At 39.7% G+C, this 18,636-nt stretch overlaps 1 long non-coding RNA gene across 1 annotated transcript; it reads right to left on the reverse strand.

Moving 5' to 3' along the window:
* Nucleotides 1-4,340: 4,340 nt before the first annotated feature.
* On the reverse strand, nucleotides 4,341-18,618 carry LOC113597663 (uncharacterized). Its single transcript, XR_003418457.2, has 3 exons — nucleotides 18,429-18,618; nucleotides 16,770-16,863; nucleotides 4,341-6,174 (listed from the first exon to the last, which is right to left on the reverse strand). It is a non-coding gene; the product is annotated as an uncharacterized LOC113597663 (long non-coding RNA).
* Nucleotides 18,619-18,636: the final 18 nt, after the last annotated feature.

Raw genomic sequence — 18,636 nt, forward strand, 5'->3', positions numbered from 1 at the left:
CCAGGGGATTACAACTCTGAGAACCCTAACAGGAAATGTTTACAAAGTTTCAGACACGTACAAGCTTCCCCAGAAGGGCTACGAATTTACAGAGTTTGCTGAGATGTCAGTTCCAATGGAAGGGCTTCTGAGGCCAGTAAGAAAGTCGCTGTGCGAATGAGCAAGGCCAGAACACTGCCTGGCCTGTGTGTCTCGTCTTCCTGGTGTTGTTCTCAACTTGTTTCATAGGCGGTCAGTCGTCTCATTTTTCACATGTCTCCTGATCGTTAGTTCTGATAATACAGGTGAAGCTCTAAGAAAATGATTGTTCGTAGTGAGGCAACCGAGTCCTAGCGTAAGTTAGTGTGTGTATTATATAATTTGGAGTTAATTTCAGTCTGTGACATGAATAAGTCTTTTTACCAAACCAACAAAATATTAAAGTGTTTTAGTGAGTATTACCATCCAGTGCAAAAGTTGTTCCAGTGAAAATGGTATTTTGGGTGAAAAATGAAAAGGCAGTAATTTATTCTACAGATATGCCCCCAAATATGTCAAAATTACCTATGTCTTAGCTTATATATTGCAGCATTGTTTGTAATACCAAAAGATTGGAAATCATTCAAATGTCCACTGGATTAATCAAATAAATTATAATATACCCATCAATGGAATATCATGAAGACCTATAAAAAAATGAGCAAGCTGTATACCATTATGGAAAGATCACTAAGATGTATTAATAAAGATTAAAAAAAAAAAACCCAAGGCACAGATATTGTAAAATAGGGACAGAGGGAAATAATATGTTTACATGTTTGCTTATAAAGGCAGAGACTGACTATGAGATGATCTACAAGAAAGTGGTAACTTTGGTGGTACAGGGAACAGGAGAACAGAGTACAGAGATAGGAAAGGGAAACCTCCTGAGACACACTTAAGTACCTTTAGAATTATTTGGGGCACCTGGGTGGCCCCGTCATTTAAGTGTCTGATTTCAGCTCAGGTTACAATCTTCTGGTTCATGGGTTCGAGCTCTGCATGGGGTTCTGTGCTGACAGCTCAGAGCATGGAGCCTGCTTCTGATTCTGTGTGTGTGTGTGTGTCTCTCTCTCTGTCCCTCCCCTGCTGGCGCTCTGTCTCTCTCTCTCTCTCTAAGGAAATGGATGGATATTAAAAAAAAAAAAAAGAATTATTAATCATGTGAATGCATATTCCTCTCAAAAATAAATTGTATTATTTTTTTATTTAAAAGGTAAATGAAGAAATAAAGAAAAAATTAATTTATTTAAAAGGTAAATAAAGGTAAATAATTTGCAGGGTGTTGAGTTTATGCATAGGAAATGATTATGCCCATCAATGGCATGAGAAGAAAGCCAAGAAATAGAAAATTTTTAATTTTCACAATTTTGGAAATTTCAAAAATTTCCAGAATTACCTTTTAGAAATTTTAAACAATTACTGTGTGGTGAACATATCTGGCCACTTATGATCAGTTGAATCTGTAAGTGTCAAATGGGAAAATAATGACAAGTTGTATTGTTTAACCAGGACTGTATTTCTTCATACTGTGTCTTAGCAGACCCTTTATCAGAAAATCACATTCATTTTGGTGAATATAGTGACTGACCTGACAATATCCATTCAACTCCATCTTTCATCATATTGTTGAGTTGCCAGTGACTGGCCAAGGTTAATTTAGGCCAGTAACAGAATCCCATCTCCCTTACTGATGTTTGTTTGTTTGTTTGTTTGTTTTTTAAAGTTTATTTATTTTGAGAGAGACAGAGACAGTGCAAGTGCGAGAGGGGCAGAGAGAGAGGGAGAGAGAGAATCCCAACCAGGCTCCATGCCGCCAGTTTAGAGCCCAACGCAGGGCTCGAAGTCACAAAACGGTGAGATCAGGACCTGAGCCAAAACTGAGAGTCTGACGCTCAACTGACTGAGCCACCCAGGCGCCCCTCCCTTACTAATGTTTAATTGGTTCAGGGATGAACAACCTGTACTAATCGAAAAAGGTCTTCATATGTATAGGTTTTCTATTTCTGTTCGAATTTATAGTTTGTGTTTTCATAGCAATTATGTTATTTGTGGTTTTCTTCATACATGTTTTCAGTTACCATGGAACTTAGAGAATGGTATTTGTAATGAGATTCCTTGGTGGCCAAGAGGTTAAGGCAAAAGGAATTGGACTCCTTTTATAAAATACTTCCTCTAGGAGAAGGCAGAGTGGGCAGATCCCGCAGCAATTCTGTACAGCTCTCCAGTGTCTGCCTGACAGTGATCCCGTCTCCCTGGGACAGCATTGGATACTGATTCTATTCCAGAGGTCGGCACAGTTTTTCTGTAACAGGTCAGATTGTAAACATTTTAGGCTCTAAGGACCATGTGATTTCTGTCACAACTACTCAACTCTGTCCTCGTGGCCAGAAGCAGTCATCGGCAACAACGGCAAACACACGTGGTTGGCACCTTTCCAGTAAGTTTGGGGCCATAATTTGCTGACCCTTCTTCAATTCTAATTTTGTTTTTAAAATTCAGTCTCTAAGCAGATCACTCCATTTTGGGGATGATATCCAGAATAGGTCCTATTTACATAAAGCAGTTTGTATCCTGTGGTGTGATAACCTGGCCATGTATTTAGGGTGGTGGAGACCCAAACTTTGGATTCAGAGAAACTTGGTTGAAATTTCAGTTCTGCTCTGCAGTAGGGGTGGAGCCTGAAGCCTCCCTCCTATCTTCATTTTCCCATCTGTGGGATGTGGATAAGAGTCCTACTTTAGAGAAGTGTTGCAATGATTAAGTGACAGCATATGTTAAGTGCCTGAACCAAAGAAATTGCCCCCAAAATAGAATTTTTTTTTCTCCAAGCCCACAGCAGTATCCTCCCCTCCACACATATAAGAATTGGGCAACACCCCAAATTCATCCACATGTATTTGTAAACCCTCTTTTCTATGGCTAACCTTACAGATTTGAAATTAGTTCTAATTAGCTTCAATTTTAGATGATGCTGTTTTAAAAAAACCAAAAACCAAAAAACCTGGCCTCGATTTCTGGGAATATATTTCATTTAGTTCTTGAAACCTCTTGCGTGTTAACGACAGCCAACTACAGTATGTCATCAAAGCATTAAAAAAAAAAGTCTTAATTCTAATAGCTCTCAAGGAAGTAAAGGAAAGCTGTGGAATATCTATCAGATTTTAAAAGGCCACTAATCAAAAGAGATCTTGCAGAAAGAGTAACAAACTTAGACTCTATTTAATGTTTGCTGCGATCAAAACTATGCTTTTTAGAATTGGTTGTATGTAAAAATCTCTTAGGCAATTAATTCACTTTTAGTACCAGAAGTCGTGGATTGTGAAAACAATACTACTTCAAATTATTCCCGTTTGGAAAATTAATTAAAAATATGCATAGATACATGAGGCACTAGTGATAGGAAGTACTTTCATAGCAGGAGAGCAATTCTGTGTTTACTTATTTGTATAAACATACTTGGAGACTACAAAATTGAGTGTACTTAGCATATACTTTTTTGGATGGGGCATATTTAAGTCCTCCCATATTTACAAAATAAAAAAAGAAGTTTATTTTCACTAGGAAAATCATTAGAACCAATGCTAATATGGCTATTGAACATCTGTAAAGTAATAATATCTTCAAGAAAATAACATAAAAGCAATGCAATTTTAGAAAAGAAAAAGTTCCCCAATAGATGAGAGAGATTATTGTTTTAAGCATGGGAACTAAGAATGGGCTGTAATGGTCAAGGAGATCTGGCCTTAAATCCTGGGGTCAGAACTGTTCAATATGTGACTCGTTGTATTTGTTTCTTGGCTCGTTTGTTCATTTGTTCATTCATTCATTCACCAAATATATGCTTATTAAAAAATTACCAGGGTGCCTGGGTGGCTTGGTCAGTTAAGCATCTTACTTTGGCTCAGGTCATGATCTTGTGGTTCATGAGTTTGAGCCCCTCATCAGACTGTGCTGATAGCTCAGAGCCTGGAGCCTGCTTCATATACTCTGTCTCCCTCTCTCTCTGCCCCTTGCCCACTCGTGATCTCTCTCTCTCTCTCTCTCTCTCTCTCTCTCTCTCTCGTAAGTAATGGCTTATGCTAAATACATACTTTCTATCTGGCAGTCAGGAATTTGGCATGGACCAGGAAAAGGACACCCATGAAACCAATCCTCAAAAAAACCTTGGGTGCTGAGTCTGTAATAAGCTTCCCTGGTAGAGAGCATTTCATACCTGTTGTCACAGTTTGTCACTGGAGGAAATAAGTTCCTCTTGTGTGACTCCACTGAAGATTCTTGGAAGCTTGTACTTGATTTCCTCCACACTTTGCCTTATGCACCTTTTCCCTTTGCTCATTTTGCTCTGCATCCTGTCACTATTTTAGCCATTAAGTCTGACTGTACGCTGAGCCCTGTGAATCCTCCTAGCAAATTATTGAACCTGGGGGTGACCTTGTGAACCCCTGACACAACTTTGCTTTCAGACTCCTAAAGAAAGCATATCTTACACTCCACTACCCAGTCCTTATTATAGTCTAATCTCCGGCTATCTCCACATCCCCATCTCCCATCACTCCCCCAGCTCCTTTTCTAGTTACGCCAGATTCCTTACTTCAAACATTCCAAACATGCTCCTGCTTTACAAGGCCTTTGAACTCACGGTTCTCTTGGCCTGTGCCTTTTCCCCTAGAACTTCGTGGCTGTTCCTCACCTCATTCGTGTCCCTGCTCACATGTCACCTACCTAAAATAAATATCCCTTCCTATCCACATGCCTTAACTATATATCCCCTTGCCTACACCAATTATTCACAGCACAAAGTCAGTATTTTACAATATACTGTTTATTGCCTATCTTTCCCAACTAGAGTTTATTAACTGAAGGAAGGCAGGGACTTTGCTTTGTTTACTACCCTATTTTTAGTAGCTAGAACAGTGCTTGGCTTGTAGAAAGGACACAATGTATACTATGTTTGCAGAAGGAAGGAGTTAATAAATCATACATCTCTGTTGGGCATATATCTCATACCAGGCCACATTACATGCCTTTAGGTCAAGCATGTGGTAGAGACTGCTGATCACCCATCAGTGTCTACTCTCTCCTTATTTTGTAGTAATAGAACTCTGGATTTTTGGCCAGTCACATGGCCACCAGTACACTTCCCAATCTCCTGTGTTGATAAGTATGGCTATGTGACTAAGTGCAGGCCAATGGGATATAAGAGGAAGATGGATGTGTAACTTCCATAAAATATCCTTAAATAGAGTGGGTTCTATTTTTCCTCCCCCTCTCCCTTCCTGTTGGGTGGAATTGGTTGTGATAATTGAGCTTTGGCAGCCATACTGGATCATGAGGCAACCTTAAAAATGGGAGGTACTGTTGCTCAATGGAGCAACAGACAGAAGGGGCCAATACCAATCCTGAAGAACCTACCTCTGGACTTTGACAAGAGCCAGAAATAAACTTCTATCTTGTTTAAACCCAGCCATGTGGGATTTTGTCTCACTGGAATGTGGTTCTAATCCTAACTAATATAAGCACTAATTTCCAGTCCAACTCCTTACAGCCAGGTGGTGGAGTTACACAGTACAAAGTATGAAACCATATGAACTATTCCATTTGTTTGTTTATTTATTTCTAAAGTTTGTTTGTTTGTTTGTTTAGAGAGGGAGAGAGCAAGCGTGGGAGAAGGGCAGAGAGACAGGGAGAGAGAATCCCAAGCAGGCTCCCTGCAGTCAGCGCAGAGCACGACACAGGGCTCAATCTCACCAACCGTGAGATCATAACCTGAGCTGAAATCAGGAGTTGGACACTTAACCGACTGAGCCACCCCAGCACCCCTATTTAAAGGAAGCTGTGGGCATAACAGGAAGGCTGGCAAGCAGAATGTTATCCTGTGGGAAATGTCAGCTACGGAAAAACATTATAATAATGCTCCCCAATGAGTCACACTTTCCTGTATCCACATGCATTTTTGCAGTATGATGTTGCCACCCTTTCCATCAAGATGCAGAGGCTATCTCTCCACTCCCTTGAATCTGGGTTGGCCTTGAGACTGTCCTTGACCAACAGACGGTGACAAAAGCAACGCTGTGTGAGTTCCAGAGTCTTAGCCGTAAGAGACCTTGTGTGGTTGCTGGCGAGGCCATCAGAAGTCACTCTCATACGGCCATCCTACAGAATCATAAAAATAAAGTAGTTGCTGTTTTAAGCCACTAAGTTTTGTCAAGATTTGTTACGCAGCAACAGGTACCTGAAAATTAATCTAAATGAGTATCTGTTTCTTGCTGCATGAAGATCCTAAGACAAGTTATAAGTGAAAAGCATTTACATTGGTTGAGTTTGGTAACTTTTAAAGAAAGATATAAAATCTTCAGCTTACACACTTTAGTGTTAAAAATGACGAACACAAGTTCTAGTTAACAATTAAATGCTAAAAAGAAGTAGCACAGGACAGTAGAAAGAATGTTAGGTGAGACATTGGTAGAACTGGGTTACGGTCCTCCTACCATTAAGTAATTTTGCGACCTTAAAACCGTTGCCTAGCCTTTTGGTGTCTCATTTTCCTCAGGTGTAATAGCGGACCACCTTACTGCTCACTCATTCATTCCAGAATCACTGATTACCTCTAACTTTTGGGAGTGACTACCATGAAGAGTGAGATGAAAGGAGATTTTGACTTTCTACTTCTACATTTATGTGTAGAACTGATTTGATTTAAAATAAAAACATGGGGGCACCTGGGTGGCTTAGTCGTTGAGTGTCTGAGTCTTGATTTCGATTCAGGTCATAATCTCAGGGTCAGGGAATGGAGCCCTGCATCGCGCTCTGTGCCAAGTGTGGAGTCTGCTTAAGATTCTCTCCCTCCCTCTGCCCCTTTCCCCTGCTCACTCTAATATAAAAAACTAATCAATAAAATCAATCAATAATAAAAACATTGATTAGTTTATAATCCTCAAAGATCATAAAGATGTTGTTATGGGCTGAATTATGTCTGCACCCAAACTGATATGCTGAAGTCCTAATTCCCAGTACTTCAAAATGTGCTGGTTTTTTAAAAATTTATTTAGTTATTTTGAGAGAAAGAGAGACAGAGAGACAGAGCGGCAGAGAGAAAGGGAGATAAGAGAATCCAAGCAGGCTCCACACTGTCAGCACAGGGACCAGTGCAGGGCTCCAGTTCACCAACCGTGAGATCATGACCTGAGCTGAAATCAAGAGTTGGATACTTAACCAACTAAGCCACCCAGGTGCCCCCAAAATGTGCCTGTTTTTAAACACAGAGCCTTTAAAGAGGTGATTAAGTTAAAATGAGGCTGTTGGGGTGAGTCTTAATGTAGTCTGACTGGTGTCTTTATAAGGAGAGGACATTTGGGTGCATAAAAAGACACCAGGGATCCCTTCCCACAAACGAAAGATCACGTGAAGATACAGTGAGAAGGTGGCCATGTGTAAGCCAAGGAGAGAAGCCTCAGAAGCAACCAATCCTGCTGGCACCTTGACTTTAGAATGATACATTGTGATAAGGCAAATTTCTGTTGTTCAAACCACCTAGGACTGTAGTATTTTGCTGGGGCGGGCCCAACAAACTAATACAGATATTTCCTGTTCAAAAAGAACTAGTATCTTCAATGGGCACAGGGTCCCTATTCCGAGGTGCTCATGTTCAAATAGGAGAAACATTAACTTTTAATACAATGCAGTAGGATAAATGCTATGGTGGAACCATGTAAAGAGTACTATGGGAGTCCAGAGGAGGGGAACCTAACTGGCTATGGAGAGGGAGACGATGGTAGCTCCAGCAGGGAGAGTTTAGAAAACCTAACCTATGAGTGAGATGCCATCTTCATGTTGAGGGAAGAGTAGGGGATAATAACCATCCTAATTACTGGCCTCTCTGCTGACCCTCTGTGTTTGGTTGTCATATGGAACATTGGTCCTGTATAAACATTTCAAGGATCAGTAAAATCTCAACAAACACACAGACACAAAATGGAAAGTGGGAATACTGATGTAGTACTGTCAATGTTGTTTTACTTAAAAAAAAAAAAAAGACATGCAATCTGCCATTCTCACTGTATCAAAGGCATTTTAACATAAAAAAATAGGACGTTATCTCATAATAAAAAAACAATCCTTTAAATTAAACGCATTTAGCTTTAAATTACTTCCACAGGCCTTAGCTTTTGCACTGCACACAAATTAGTAGTCTTAGACCAGCATTTCATGGCCACTAGGGTTTCAATGCCACTTTTATCAGTCAGCTTACGAGCACAATATTTGATTTCTTTGTATGGCAAAAACTCCTGGTTTTTCCCTGCCTATATTTTCCTTCTTCCATAAAAATAGATGGATGGTTACTAGATACATGGCTACTCAGCTAGACTACATCTTTATCCTCTTTTCAAAACTAGATATGATTATGTGGCTAAGTTTTAGCTAATGGGATGTAAGCTGAAGTAATGTGTTATTTCTGGGTCATCTCGATCTTAAAAGATAAGCCACTTGCCTTAGAATTCCTCTTTGCCTTTTCCATAGGTGGGAGCACTGAATGTGCCCACAACCTAACTTTGACCATAGGGATGAAGAGATTACCTCAGGGAACAGTGAAGCAATAATAAATGGAAGGAGGGTGGATCCTGGAGTGACTCTATGGAGTAGAGACTCCCTGCCAAGCTGAACTGCTCACCTTACTGTAACATGAGAAGGACGTGAACTTCCATGTTATTTACGCTCCGCATGTAGATGTATATATACTTTTTGGCGTTTCATTTTGGGGACAGCTTGGTCTTTTCCCTAATAAGCAAGTCCTGCTTTCTCTTGCCTTTACCACGATTATTTGCCTTCCAACTTCCCCTTCAGAAGTTTCACGCCACTCCTACGGCTCCTGCCCACAGAGGATATGTGAACAGCTAGGTTACCAGAGAAAGACCCTGACATAATACTCTCCTATCTAGGTGTGGAATTCCCCCAATGGAGAGGGCCAGTGACCTTCTTAGTTCTCTTGAATAGTTTTTCCAGTTAGGGTCTCCACCTTGTTCCCTTTGACCTACTTAGATGGCAGTTAAGGGAACCATTCCCAGGGTGGACTGGCTTACCAATCAATGAACCCAACTCACCCTCAGGACTTTCCACTATGCCTATATCACTTCTCTTTTCTATCTACCGAACACTGCCTCTTTTACTTTCCGGAGAACTACATAACACACATTCTCTTTCAGATCATTGACATTTGCAGCAAAGAGTTATTGAACAATTACTTCATAAGGTATAACAGAAACTGATGAAATAGGGAAAGTACCTGACTTTTCAGTCTGCTTGGAAAAAATGGACTAAAAGGCAATTATAAATTAAAGTGAAAAGTTGTAGAATTCCAATCAATATAGTATGTCATGGGAATACTTGAAGAAGCACCCAGCCCAGTGTTTGTGGGAGGGAGTGGTCAACAGTTTAGGTGCAGAGAAAGGTGAAGTAAATGTATACACTGGCTGTATAAAACTATATGCCTGTTAAGAATAATACCTAATTTTAAAACTTCAAATAACTTAAGAGTACAGAAAGTAAAAAGTGAAAGTTCTTCCCACACACACTGGTTTTAATACCCACTGTGATTTGTTAATATTTGTTTGATGTGTCCTTCCCGATAAATAGATGTGAAAACAGATATACCGATATATACCCATGTAGGGTTTTATTTTTCAAAAATCTAATCATAATACACATATTATTATGCAGCCTCATTTTTTTCCCCACATAATCTTCTTTATCATGTACATATATTTACCTCATTTTAAAAATAGTTCAGACTTCCCTACTAATTATTCACTAACTTATTGTTAATAAATCTTTTTTTTGACATACAGGTTGTTTTCCATTTTTTCCCCTTGTCATAGTAGTATTTCAAGGAACATTTTATCCATTGAACTTAGAGATAACTATCAAGAGAAAAAAACTACAATCTGAAGATCCTATACCTGCCCCAAAAATCATATGCATAAGAGGAAAACAAAATTTTTTTGTAAAGTGTCAGAAATTTACCTTCTGCTTTTCTTTCTGGGGAGTTTACTTGAGGACTCATTCTAGCAAAATCAAAATCAAAGTAAAACTGTATCTCAGGGGGATTTGAAGTGTATAAAAACATGAATGAGTAATCAACCCGGTACAATTTAAAAGACCAGAATAGAGAATCAGAGCATGATTCCTGAATGAGGAACTTAAATATTATACATTTTTCTTAATGTTTATTTATTTTTGAGAGAGAGAGAGAGACAGAGGGTGAGCAGTGGAGGGATAGAGAGAGAGGGAGACACAGAATCTGAAGCAGGCTCCAGGCTCTGAGCTATCAGCACAGAGCCAGATGCGGGGCTCAAATCCACGAACTGTGAGATCATGACCTGAGCCAAAGTCGGACCCTTAACTGACTGAGGCACCCAGGCGCCCCTGGGAACTTAAATATTATAAAGAAATTGATATTTCCCAAATTAAAATTTAGGCTTCTTTTGATTCCAAAGAATCCTGAGAGGGGTCTGTTTTTGAATCATGACAGAATTTTCCAGGAAAATAAGTAAGAATGGTTAAAGAATGTCTGTAACAGAGAGGCTGGAGGCTGGTATTTGCCTTATCTGATCCTGAAGAATTATGAACATACAATTGTTAAAGCATTTTAAGTATTGAGAATTAGTAACTTAGAAATGATAACCTGGAACTAGAACTTATAAAATATAGAAAGATATTTTAAAGAAATCACAAACTCAAGGATAAGGAATTGTTTCTTTAATAATGTGGAGAAGAAGAAACTTTTTAAAGACTATTTTATTAGAACTTTGCATCACAGCATACATACAGATAGATTAAAGAGTTAAAATTCGACCATAAGAAATTGAGGAAGGTATAGAAGAAAGTTTATATCATCCCTTCTTGAGGAAGGACTCCCTCAAGTAAAAGCTCAATGGAAGAAACCATAGGAAAAGATAATAGATTTGACCATATGAAAATAAACAGTTACTGTAGTACAAAAAATTGAGATAGAAGGAAAAGGCAAATCACAAACCAGGAAAGATCTGTACAACATGTACTGTAAACAAAACAGGGTTACTATCACTTGTCAAAACTCCAACACTGGAGATTCAGTAGGTCTCAGTCTAGTCTGTGCCCAAACCTTCACAGATGAACATGTCTGAAGAAAAAAATACAAAACTACGTGTGGTGGTCTAACTCTAAATTTACTGTGAATTGCCTTCAAGTAAGAAATCGGTCCTGTTGTAAAATCGTAATACATTTCCCTAGTTCACTCACTGTCCCACATTCCCTGACGATTTCATATCCTCTTCCACACTTCAAACTTCCAGCATCTCCTCCCCATCTTCACTCTAAATGGATGATCTGGCTTATTTCACTCAGAAAGTAGTAGCAACCGGAAGAGGATTTCCATACGCTCACACTACCACGACATTCCACCCACTAGCATCTCCCCTAGTGCTAGAATCTTCCATGCTCCCATCAACCCTTTCACAGGGCCGCTCGCTCCCACCCTTTCTTATCTACTCAAGCACAAGAAGGTGTCTCCAGAAATTCCCTCTATCTACTGAATCATTCTCTTCAGCCCACAGTCATGATATTATTTTTCATATATTAAAAAAAAAAAATCTCTTTTGTTCCACTTTCCCCTTAAGTTATTGGCCCCTTTCTCTCCTCTGCTCTGCAGTAATCCCCCTCAAAAGAGTTAGGCATCCTTGTTTTACCATTTCCAATTCCTTGACTTCCATTCTCTCTCGACTGGATCCATTCAAGCTTTTCACCAGCTCCAGCGTAACTGCTCTTGTCAAGGTCAGCCATGACTTTCCTTTTTGCTGATCAACCCTCAGTTTTAGCTCACCTCATCTATCAGCTGCATTTGACACAACAATCACCACCTCTTCACGGAAACATTCGGTTCACCTGGCATCCGGGACACCGCTCTCCTTGCGGTGTTCTTCCTTCTCACAGTTTTTCATGTCTAACGTGGCCCTCTGGATCCTTCCACATCCCCCCAACTGTTCCACTTGGTAGTCTTCCCCTTTTCGGTGAGTGACGGCTTTCTTTCCAGTTGCTCTGACCCAAAGTCTGGAAGTCATATTTGATGCATCTCATTTTCTCAAACTCCGCTTACAACCAGAGAGTAAGCCTGTTGGCTCTATCTTCAAGATAGACCTAAATTCTTATCATATCTTACCAAGGTCACTGTTTCCATCCTGGGTGCGAGCCACAACATATCTCAAATGGATTTATACAATAATCTTTTAACTGTCTTTCCTGCTTCCACCCTTGCTCCTTTTATAGTCAGAGTGATCCTGTTAAGTCTGATTAGCATGTGGGTCATTGCTCAAAACATTCCAACAGATTCCTGTCTCAGGGTCAAAGTCCAAGTCCTCCTATATGATATGTCCCCTTCCCATTCATCTTTTACACATTCTCCTTGCTCACTCTGCTTCAGTCACAGCAACCTGCTTACTGTTCCTGGAAAAAGCCAGGCAGCCTGAGCCTTTTCGATGGCTTCCTCTTCTTTTTATCTTTACTCAAATGTCATCTTTCCTGCCCACTCTCACCAGTCATTCCTGCTCAATTCCCTCCCTTGCTTCATTTTCCAACTTAGCATTCATCACCCTCTAACATACTATATAACTTGATTTAGTCTATTGTTTCTGTCTACTCCCATTAGAATGTAAGCTCCATGAAGTCAGAGATTTTTGTATTGATTTTTTTTTTAACTGATGCAGTCCCAGTGCTGGCACATAGTAGTTGTTCAATAAAGGTTTGTTGAATAAGTTAATAAACTATGTTTGATGAATATACAAAGGGCAAATGGGGGTATAAATCTCTTCAAAATTCCTAAAATGTCAATTGACAATACATGTCAGAAGTCTTCACTATACATTCAGTAATTTCATTTCTGGAAATTTATCTCAGTGCAGGACTGCTCAAGCTAGAGTAAAGGAAATAGTGTTCCAGAGTATTAATAGGTATGTGGAAAATAAGGAAAATATTTTGGAAAAAAGTCCCTTTTTACCTGCTGTGGTTTAGCATACAGTGATGCCTGAGTCCTACCTTTAGGGATCCTGATTTAATTGTTTTGGACTGGATGTCCCCCTTGTCATGATAATGATTATTACTGAGATCCATTAATTCATTAGGGGCTGTAGTGGTACTCTTGTTCACATTTCTGGGCCTGTATTTTTTTCATATACAAAAAGAAGGGGTTAGAGTACATTATCTACATGTAAGCATTCTTCCAACCCAGACACTCCATGTCCACATGGAAAATACTCTTAATTAGGGGTGTGTATGGAAGCATTGGCTGTTTCTTCCAGGTTACTTATTGACATACGTGCCTGCTTGAATGCGTGTGAAAGGAGAGAATGTGCGTGAGCTTTTTAATGCTCTATAGGTTGATTTAAAAAAAAAAAAAAACTTATTTTTGAGAGTGCGAGCGAGGGAGGGGCAGAGAATCTGAAGCAGGCTCCGTGCTGTCAGCCCAAAGCCCGACGTGGGGCTTGAGCCCACGGATTGTGAGATCATGACCTGTACTGAAGTTGGATGCTCAACTGACTGAGCCACCCAGGCACCCCATATAATGCTCTAAAATAAGAAGAGCATGCAGCTCTCGATCTTGGGGTTGTGAGTTCAAGCCCCACATTGGGTGCAGAGATTACTTAAATAAATAAAGAAGAAAAAAGATTAAATGGTATAATGTTCTGCAATAAGAAAAGGTATTTATTTTTATTATCGGCAAACCAAGAGAATAAACATTCCATGAAGAGTCATCGAGCCCTCTACCCTAACATGTTCAGGCAGGATGTTACGGGAACCTGTTACATGCTCCTTGTAAGGCCAACTAGAGTATGTTAAGGAATGCGATTCTGAAACCAGGAGAGTTGATTTTGAAAATTACCCCCGATTTATTTATTTTTACATATGTGTTAGTCTATGGGGGCTGCTTTAACAGAATACCATTGACTGGGTGGCTTCTAAAACACAAATTTATCTCTCGCAGCTTTGGAGACTGGGGAGTCAAAGACCGAGGCACTGGCAGATTTGGTGTATGGTAAGGGCCTGCCTGTCTTTTTGCTGTATCCTCCCAATGGCCTAAGGGCTGAAGGAACTTGCTGGGGTCTCTTTTATAAGGGCATCAATCCCATTCATGAGGGCTCTACCTTCTTCCCTAATCATCTCTCAGTGCGTGCAAGTGACTCTTTTTGAGGCATCTAGACACACAGTATGAAAAAGAATTCTGATTCAACAGAGACCTTCTCATGTTCTTTGTATGTGTGATTTGTAGCATTTCCTACAATGTTCCTTTAAGTCTGAGGATTATGATACATACTCCAGTTAGACAAATCTCCCAATAAAGAAAGGCTTTTGTTTTATGAATTCTGAGTTCAGTTGACAGTAATATTTTGTTTTCTCAGCTGCATAAACAATAAATTCAGGCGGTTATTTAGATGTGTGGTGCACTTGAAAGAAACTTTTTAGAACACAGAAACCAAAGTTGTTCACGCTATCATTAAAAAGATAATCTAGCTCAGTTGAATTAACCTACTTAGGGATGCATTTCTTCCCAAGAGGAACTACAAAGTTATTCCTCACAAGGGGACTTCACTGCCCCCACTGCAATCAGACATTAGGAATTAAGTAATGTGTAATTTCACTTATCACTATGAACTACAAAGCCTTCAAAAAAAAATCCAATTACCCACTTAGATAACCAAAGAAATGCACTTTTAAGGGCAGATAACCTGTTTTACAGATAAAGCTATTTCATGGAACAGTTTTAAATCGTAGCTCCATAACTTACTATAAAATGACTTCCTGTGTATTATTAAATATATTAATATATTAATAACTTCTTGTATATTAATTATTAAATAATATATTAGTAAGTATAAAGTGCTTATAAGTATAAAATGCCTGGCCCATAGAAAATGCTCAGTGAGTTAGCATTACATATTGAAAATATTACTAAACATTACTTATGAGTCTTTTGGTTAAATCTTTTTAAGAAGAGTAAGAAAACACCATTTCTTGCTGATCTTGCCAATTATATTACAAAGTAGATCACCTCTGTAATATGAGAACACTGTAGTTCCTGTTAATTTTTTGTTAGTTTCACCACAGAAGATGTCTAATTTCAAACACTACTGGTCAGCTATTTTCCTTGGCCAGCTATTTTGATGTTGTAATAGTTTTGAATGGATGCATAATGCAACGAAAGTGAAAATGATTTTTGTGATCCCAGAAAGCAAAACACGTTAGTGAGCATGGGTGTGGGCGGTGGCAAAATTTACAGGAAAACCTTTGTCACTGAGGACCCAGATAACCAGAACCTTATGTACAGGATTCTGATGGATATCCTTCTGTATTGTACTGGATCTCACTAAACAATATCTTCTTTACACGGAATGGTGGTCTTGAGGTTCTGGCCATTAGCCTCTCACTATCTCATAAGTTTATGTTTGGTCTCTGCAAATGAGGAGGGCCTGAGGAACAATAGTCTTAAAAGGAAAATCATGAAGTAATCTTGTGAAAGTAGTAAAGAATCAGCGGTATAATCATTATGACCTAACTGACTCGTCCTCAGTGACAAAGGATCTTTGTTTATTTCATTGAATTGTACATTAGGAAAGATTATCTGCGTGGCAACTGTTGTTTTTCTAGACAGCCCCTTTCTCTTTTTGTTAACCACCACTCTTGAGGAGTGATTGGGGTTCGTTGAAACCAACTGGCCTGGATTGAAGAGTTCCAGCACTGACCACACCATCTTGTTTCTCAGATGTCTTTAATTTTAGCGAATGAAAAAGCACTTGGTTGCCACTTCCTTTCTGAGAACAGCTGAGTTAGTCAGGGAAGGAAGTAGATGTTTGGGCTGAGTTCTCTCCAGTGGGGTAAGGGCGGGGCTGGGCTGAGGAGCATCAGCTTCTGCTTTTGTGGGGCTCGGTTTCCTAACTGGTTCCTCTTTATCAGTGTCAATAAAATTAGTCTGAGCAGCTCTACTTAATCCCCTTTCTGGGAACAAATGACTGAGGCTGCAAGGAGTGGCTAATTTGCTTTGTCCAAACTCTCGGCTACATGGTGCCCAACATTCTTAATTGGTTTCCTATCTATTGTTAATCCTTGAAAGATCTTGTCCACCTTTTTTTTTTTTTTTTTTAAAATTACTTCTGTGAGAACGTTTTTGCCTGTGTTGAAGAACATACCTTTGAGTAAAATCTAAATGAAGCATCAAGTCCCGCTAGATTAATCTTGGTGGAATCAGAGCTTCTGATCTGAAGTGATGGTAGTCTTTGGGAGCCCTGAGGATGGATGTGGTTCTGCCATTACATGTTTCATCATTTGTTTTATTTGATGTTGAAATCATACCTATGAGATTATTTCACACCACTTTCTAGCATTACACCCGTGTGTTTGGCTCCTGGCCTTATTTGTCCATGTGATGGGAGCTTCTGCTTCCTTAAGAATGTCTTGTTTCTCCCATTAATCTGATCATTCTGAAACTCTTCTCGGGCTGTAATATATCTATGGCACTTCCTCGCAGATGTTTGGGAGTGGGAGTTGATCTAAAAATATTAAGTAAGAATCAAGGGAAAATTAAGGCTTCTGCCCTGCAAATTCTGACTCTTCTCAACATTTCTGTCACCATCACAAATAGTTAAGGAGATGATTCTTTAAAGCCCTACAGATGCATTGTACTACTAAAATGTTTAATTCTACTGCTGTAATTTAAGTCTAAAAATTACCTTTAAGCTGGAGGGCTCTGGAGTCAAGATTGCTTAGATTCAAAACTGAGTCTGGCCATTCTCTAGCTATGTGGTCTCTGGTGAGTTTCATCATCTGTAAATTGGGGATAAAAGTTAGCAGTCACCACATAGGATTGATGGAAGGATTAAGCAATCACAGTTTAAGCTACTCTTGTTCTTCTCTTCTTTATTTTATTATTTTTTTCATGTTTATTTTTGAGATAGCAGATGAGTGCACGTGTGTGTGCTTGCGGAGGGGTAGAGAGGGAGACTGAGGATCTGAAGCCAGTTCTGCAGGGAGACTTGCAGTCTGTACAGAGTTCTGTAGGCAGACTTGAACTCACAAACCTGTGAGATTATGACCTGTGCGAAAGTGGGATGTTTAACTGACTGGGCCACTCAGGCGCCCCTTCTCTTCTTTAATAATAAAAAATAGGTGGGGGAAATAGTATTGAGTATCTACTATTTACTAGGCACTGGTTAGACTATTTGTGATCCTACGTAATTCCCTGAGGCCAGCTTCATCTTTCAGATTTTAAATTATGACTAGAAAGCTTAATCAATTTTCCCAAAGGTCACACAGTTAAGGAGTTGGAGCCCAGGTTTGTTTCTAAAGCACATGCCTCTCCACTATGTGGGGCAAAGAGGTAAAGAAAACTTTATTCATTTTTTTTCCAGGTTATAATTTCTCAGGGTTTCTAACTGCTGTTACAGGATTTTTTGGATGTATAAAAACAAATGCATAACTTGATAGGACATGAAAAGGCACAGAGGAAACTTAAATGCACGTTACTAAGTGAAAGAAGCCAATCTGAAAGGGTCACACACTATATGTTGCCAACCATATGACATTCTGGAAAAGCCAAGACTGGGGAGACAGTAAAAAGATCAGTGGTTGCTGGGGGAGAGGGAGGGATGAGTAAGTGGCACACAGATTCTGAGGGCAGTGAAACTACACCGTATGATGCTGTCATGGTGACTACAAGTTATCACACATTTGTCCAAACCCATAAAACATAAAACACCAAGAGTGGGCCCTAAGGTTAACTATAAACTTTGGGGGATAGTGATGTGTTAATGTAGGTTCATCAACTATCACAAATGTACCACTCCACTGGGGAACATGAAAATGAGAGAGGACAAGCATGCATGGGAGTAGGGGATATATGTGAAATCTCTATACTCTCCTTTAAATTTTGCTGTGAATCTAAAACTTCCCTAAAAATAAGTCCATTAAAAAAAAAAAAGCATAGAGAAGAAAAGCAAAGTGACAAAGGGGTGACATGTAAGAGGGGAAGGGGAAGGAAAAATAAGAAACTTGCAAAGGAATTTAACTACTTATCTGCCTACTATTACAGTGCCAAGGTGCCAAGGTGCCAAGGTGCCAAGACCAGGTCAGATGATTGGTGTTGAAGTCTTGCTTGCTCACAAGTTGCTGGGTGACTTTCAACAAAATATCTCACCCTTCCGGACCTCAATTTACATATGCTTAAAAAGAGGCGGTCGAATTAATCTTCAGTTCCCTTCTGGTACTAAAATTCCAGCATTGTGGCTAAAGACCCATCCCTGCCTATTTTGTTTTTTTTTTTTCCTTCCACCCAACTAGTTACCCTGGCCTAAACCTGGACTCAACTGCACACTTTTTTTTTTTTAACGTACCCACTGAGTCCTAACACAGCAACTGCTCCTTGTGACCACGGGACTAAATGGCCGGGGTGGACGTCTGAACTCTGAGCGAGAGCAAAAATACCCTGAAATTGGACAGCGAGCACTAGAAACCGGCACGGGGAAAATTGCAGGGCAAAGCGGACGCGGCGCAGCGATGGCGGAAGCAGGAACGGGCGGGGCGAGGCCGAGAGCCTATTGG

This window comes from Acinonyx jubatus, chromosome C1 (genome assembly GCF_027475565.1).
Source record: "Acinonyx jubatus isolate Ajub_Pintada_27869175 chromosome C1, VMU_Ajub_asm_v1.0, whole genome shotgun sequence".
NCBI classification, from domain to species: Eukaryota; Metazoa; Chordata; class Mammalia; order Carnivora; family Felidae; genus Acinonyx; species Acinonyx jubatus.